The following is a 5,925-nucleotide window of genomic DNA, read 5'->3' as shown; positions in this document are numbered from 1 at the left end:
AGAGAGAGAGAGAGAGAGAGAGAGAGAGAGAGAGAGAGAGAGAGAGAGAGGGGGGGGGGAGGGAGGGAGGGAGGGAGGGAGAGAGAGAGAGAGAGAGAGAGAGAGAGAGAGAGAGAGAGAGAGGGGGGGGGAGACGGAAAGAGAGAGAGCTCTCACGGTATCGTATGTTGTAGTTCTGAATATATTAAAAAAGTGACCCGTGACTGTTACTGATCCCAGAACACCATTATCACCATCTCTCTCTCTCTCTCTCTCTCTCTCTCTCTCTCTCTCTCTCTCTCTCTCTCTCTTTCTCCCTCTCTCTCTCTCCCTCCCTCTCTCTCTCTCTCTTTGTCTGTCTGTCTCTTTATGTCTCTGTCTCTCTTTCGCACACACTCACAATCACACCCACCCACCCACACACAAATGCGCACACACTGACACACACACACACACACACACACACACACACACACACACACACACCCACACACACACCCACACACACACAAATGCGCACACACTGACACACACACACACACACACACACACACACACACACACACACACACAGTTACACCACACCCACCCACCCACCCACACAAATGCGCACACACTGACACACACACACACACACACACACACACACACACACACACACACACACACAGTTACACCACACCCACCAACCCACCCATCATAATCCATTAACAACTTATAAAAGCGACCATACTCATATTGTCGCCCCCTCCGCCGCCCTCTCCTCACACACACACACACACACACACACACACACACACACACACACCACCACCACCACCACCACCACCGCCACTCCCTTACACACCCACACACCCAGCACAATGCCCCAACAACCTGTAGAGAGTACGCCTACCCCTGTCATCACTATACCATCACCACTATCTCCACCACCACCACCACCAACAACAAACACTAACAAGCACAACAGCCCCCCTCCCCCACACCAACACACACACACACACACACACACACACACACACACACACACACACACACACACCTACACACACACACACCTACACACACACACACACACAAATACGCATGAGCTAGTTTCAGGAGCGACATCAACATCAAGTCAGTCAGTCAAAGCAGTCAGTCAGTGAGTCAGTTAGTCAGTCAGTCAGTCAGTCAATCAGTCAGTCAGTCAGTCTGTCATTCACTCAGTCAATCAGTCAGTCAAAGCAGTCAGTCAGTCAATCAGTCAGTCAAAGCAGTCAGTCAAGACGTGGGCAGCAGAATGACAAGCCAGGCAAGCACAACAGAGAACACAAAACTTAATACTCCGCCCCCCGCCCCCCTCTCCCCGCACCCCCGCACCCCCTCCCCCCCACACGCCCCACCACCCATCTCCCAACACCCCCCCCACCCCGAACTACCCCCCCCCCCATCCCCCTGTACCCTTTCTCCATCCAAGCCAGCCAGCAAGAGAGCTCGCACGCGCGCGTCAGCTATTCTGTCTCTCTGCCTGCCTGTCTGCCTGCCTTACCTGCTGCTACAGAGGTAGCTCGCGCACTCGCGCGCCTACGCACGCACGCACCCCGCACGCACGCAGACAAAATCACGCACAAACACACACGAAATAAGTACGCACACTCACACGCATGCAGGCTCTCACATTCACGTGCATACAAACACACACACACGAACACACACACACACACACACACACACACACACACACACACCGCACGCACACACACACATGCACACATACACTCTCCCTCTAAATATATATATCTTCTCCCCTCTCCTGCACCCCCCCCCCTCTCACACACACACACACACACACGCACACGCACGCGCGCGCGCGCACTCGTTTCCACTCCACGCCCAGCCCTCCACACACACACACACACACACACACACACACTCATACAGCCGAGAATACCCGGAGCCAGAAACAGTGAAAGAGAAGAGGGAGGGGGGGAGGGAGGAAGGGGGGTGGGGTGGGAGGTGTGTGTGTGTGTGTGTGTGTGTGTGTCGGGGGTTGGGGGAGTGGGGGAGTGGTTGTTGGAAAGAACGCCTGATGATTCCTTGGTCACAACCTCCCCCCCCCCCCCTCAAACCCCTGCTCCCAACATCACCACTACCACCACCACCAAGAACAACAACCATCACCACCACCACACCACCACCATCACCACCACCAACTCCAACCACCACCACCACCGCCACCACTGCCACCACGCGGCTTGCTAAAGGGAGGGTGGGGAAGTTCTCCATATTTAAAAGAGGTGCCAGAATCACAACCTGGTCTTTCACCGTCCGTCTCCCCGAAGGGTCTGGGACCACGAACCACCACCACCAACAACTAGGAGGGCCAGGGTTCTGTGAGGGAGTGGGGAGACATATAAAGAAAAGAAAAAAACAGAAGCAAAAATAGATAAATAAATAGAAATAAAAATAAAAATAAAAAATCGTTTTTTTTTCTTAGACCTGGCACTATCATCAAACATTTTTGTTCAACGTCTAACTTTTGGGCAGACAGTTATTTAACACTTTTTTCCTTGGTTGGTTTGTATATCAATGTGAAAGACAACAAAAGTATATATATATATATATATGTATATATACATACATATTTAAATAAAGAAACAAAATTCGTAGGTATCGTAAACCTCTCCCCCCTCTCTCTCTCATCTCTCTGATGTACCTTATTGCAAGTTTCGACGAAAGTTGATTCTGGACTGGGTTTTTTTTTTCCTCCTTATAATTTGTTTTCCGACATCCCAATTGACAGTTCAGCCTATTCGCCCGTGAAAGAGAGAAAAGAGTTAAAGGGAGAGGGAAGAAGAAGAAGGAGAAGAAGAAGAAGAGAAAGTCTACACTACTGGCTGTTTTGAGTTTTGATCGGTTGCACGGTGAGTGCTGTTTATATCTATCTTTTTTATTCTAGTGTGGTTGTATTATGCCAGCTTGTCTGTCTGTCTGTTCTGTCTGTCTGTCTGTCTGTCTGTCTGTCTGTTGTGCAACTTTCCCCCTCCTCTTTCTTTTCCAGTGCTGTGAAAAAAAAAATCATCGGTGGTTTTTTATGTACCTCCTTTCACTGGTGAACAAAATAATCTCTCTCTCTCTCTCTCTCCCTCTCTCTCTGTCTCTGTCTGTCTCTCTCTCCCTCTCTCTCTCTCTGTCTCTGTCTGTCTCTCTCTCTCTCTCTCCCTCTCTCTCTCTCTGTCTCTGTCTGTCTGTCTCTCTCTCTCCCCCTCTCTCTCTCCCCCTCTCTCTCTCTCTTCCCGTCTACCTTTCTGCCCGTCTCTCCCTCCGATTTTTCCCCTTCCCCCTCCATTTCTCTCCCTCTCCCTCCCACCTCTGTCTCTCTGTCTGTATGTTTCTTTCCGTATAAATGAATCTGCATTATATAAGTACGATAAGTGATTTCAGTTAATTAATGATCATGGAAACCGGCCTGTGGAGTGTATGTGCGCAGCTGAAAAACTTCGCTTCTCTTGCGGTATTTTGTGTTTTTTTATGTTGCTGTAGGTTTAACTTTTCCTGTCATGATTTAATGTCATACACTTCTGTGATTTTTTTTTCCTCAAGGCCTGACTAAGCGCGTTGGGTTACGCTGCTGGCCAGGCATCTGCTTGGCGGATGTGGTGTAGCGTATATGGATTTGTCCGAACGTAGTGACGCCTCCTTCAGCTACTGCTACTGTGACTTTGTTTGTCTGTTCTTTTATTAGTTGACTTGCTTTGTCCTTTTGTACGGCGTGTTGATTTGTTTCCCCCCATTTTTTCCCCCTCAATATTCTATTCAGAGAAAAGTTTACGGACACAAAAATGATGTACTTTGTGCATTAGGAAGTGAAAAACAGAATGATGTTCTGAATATTGACAATTTTCCGCATCAACATAATGTTGGCAGAATTATACATAATTATTCATGAGCATGTTGATTCCATGATGATAGTGTATAAAGTTTAACCTTGCAATGGACATGCATATCGTGCCCCCCTCCCCCCTTTTTTATTTATTTTATTATTTTTTTTTTTAAATGTTATGTTCCGCAGTCATATCCACAAGCATACTTGTCCGTTTTTGGGTTTTTTTTTCTGTTTGAGGTATTTCATAAACATACGTGACATTAGCTTTTATGATTCTAAATCAAGGATTTGGCTATCAAACTGTTTTTTTCAGTTCGTATAGCTGATTTCTTCTCCTTCGTTTTTGAAATCCAACAAATGACCAGGATAAGACAGATAAGATATCCACGTGTAAAACAACAACAACAACACTTCCCCAAAACATCAGCGATATCTGATGATGGCCACACCGGTAACAACAACAACAACAACAACACCCAAAAACATCAGTGATGTCTGATGATGGCCACACCGGTAACAACAACAACAACAACAACAACAACAACAACACCCCCCCAAAACATCAGCGATATCTGATGATGGCCACACCGGTAACAACAACAACAACAACAACAACAACACCCCAAAACATCAGCGATGTCTGATGATGGCCACACCGGTAACAACAACAACAACAACAACAACAACAACAACAACACCCCAAAACATCAGCGAAGTCTGATGATGGCCACACCGGTAACAACAACAACAACAACAACAACACACCGGTAACAACAACAACAACAACACCTCCCCAAAACATCAGTGATGTCTGATGATGGCCATACCAGTAATAATAAACCAGAGCGTGTTCATTCATTTCGTCCAATAAACATCAAAATATGAAAGTGATACTAAAGGTTTTATGACACAGCGGTTAAATGAATCTCGCGTAGAAACAAATCAAAGCCCTTTCATAGATCACCATGAATGTTAAGCTGCGATTCAATTGTTTAAAAAAAAGAAGGAAAAAAAAGAAGAAAAAAAGTGGGCGCTGACTTTTATATGTCATCTGCAGCATGATGAGATGATATGGACACTTATTTGGCGCATATTGCAACATGTAGCCTATGAATGTTATTTCCGGGTTTTTTTCTGTTTGCTTGTTTGTTTGTGTCGGTTTTTTTCGTTCGCATGTTGCTTTTGTTTTCCGTTTCTGTTTTATTTTCTATCTTTAAAAAAAAAATATATCGGTATTTTGTTGACGTGTCGTGTCACTTCTGTATCTTTAGTGCTGTGTTTATGTGCTGTGTCAAATAATTAATGAACAAATCAGTGTCCCATTCCTATGTTCCACAAAAGAGGAACCAGCGGCACAAAATGAAAGACAGTAGAAGAAAGAAAGGGGGGGGGGACAGAAAGATTAAAGAAAAAAACAGGAAGAAAGAAAGAAAGAAATAAAGAAGAAAGGAAAGAAAAGAAAATACAACACAATATTTTGTTTTTTTTTAAATTTCCTCCCGAAAAAAAAGTCCCTCCAAGTGTTGCTGTAGGTTTAACTTTTCCTGTCATGATTTGACGCAATATACTTCTATGATAGTTCTTTCTTGGCCTCTGCATGTATACCTAATATAAGAACGCATGATTTTTAATCTAATTGCCTGAATGGTATTCCCTTAGGTATTTCGTTTGTTTATCGATTTTCTGAACTTCGTGATTGATTAAAAAAAAAAAAAAAAGGTTTTCTTTCATTTCTTCGTCCCTTTATGTCATTATCATAACTACCACCACCACCACTACTGCCACCACCACCGCCACTACTGCTACTACTAATTGCTACTGCTGCAACTACTACTACTGCTGCTGCTGCTGCTGCTGCTACTACTACTAACTGTTGCTACTGTTGCTCCTCCTCCTACTACTACAATTGCGATGAATACGACGACTAAATGTAGCAGCAAACAGGAATAGCAACAGCTGGATTTTTTTTTGATTTTTTTAAAATAATATTCGGTGTTCTGTTGACTATCATGTTTTACAGATAAGATGTTGGGCTTTCTTTTATTTTATTTATTTTTTTCTTTTCTTAGCTTGTGCAG

The 5,925-nt window shown here is 44.8% G+C and overlaps 1 protein-coding gene across 1 annotated transcript in view; it reads left to right on the top strand.

Moving 5' to 3' along the window:
- Window positions 1-2,304: 2,304 nt before the first annotated feature.
- Window positions 2,305-5,925, top strand: part of LOC143290280 (uncharacterized) — a 39,448-nt gene continuing 35,827 nt past the window's right edge. Inside the window, exon 1 of the mRNA XM_076599625.1 lies at window positions 2,305-2,885. The gene's annotated coding sequence lies outside the window, so the exon portion shown is untranslated. The remainder of the gene's footprint in view (window positions 2,886-5,925) is intronic.

The sequence above is a fragment of the Babylonia areolata genome, chromosome 15, assembly GCF_041734735.1.
Source record: "Babylonia areolata isolate BAREFJ2019XMU chromosome 15, ASM4173473v1, whole genome shotgun sequence".
Classification (NCBI taxonomy): domain Eukaryota; kingdom Metazoa; phylum Mollusca; class Gastropoda; order Neogastropoda; family Buccinidae; genus Babylonia; species Babylonia areolata.
This window is presented reverse-complemented; position numbering and strand designations above follow the sequence as displayed.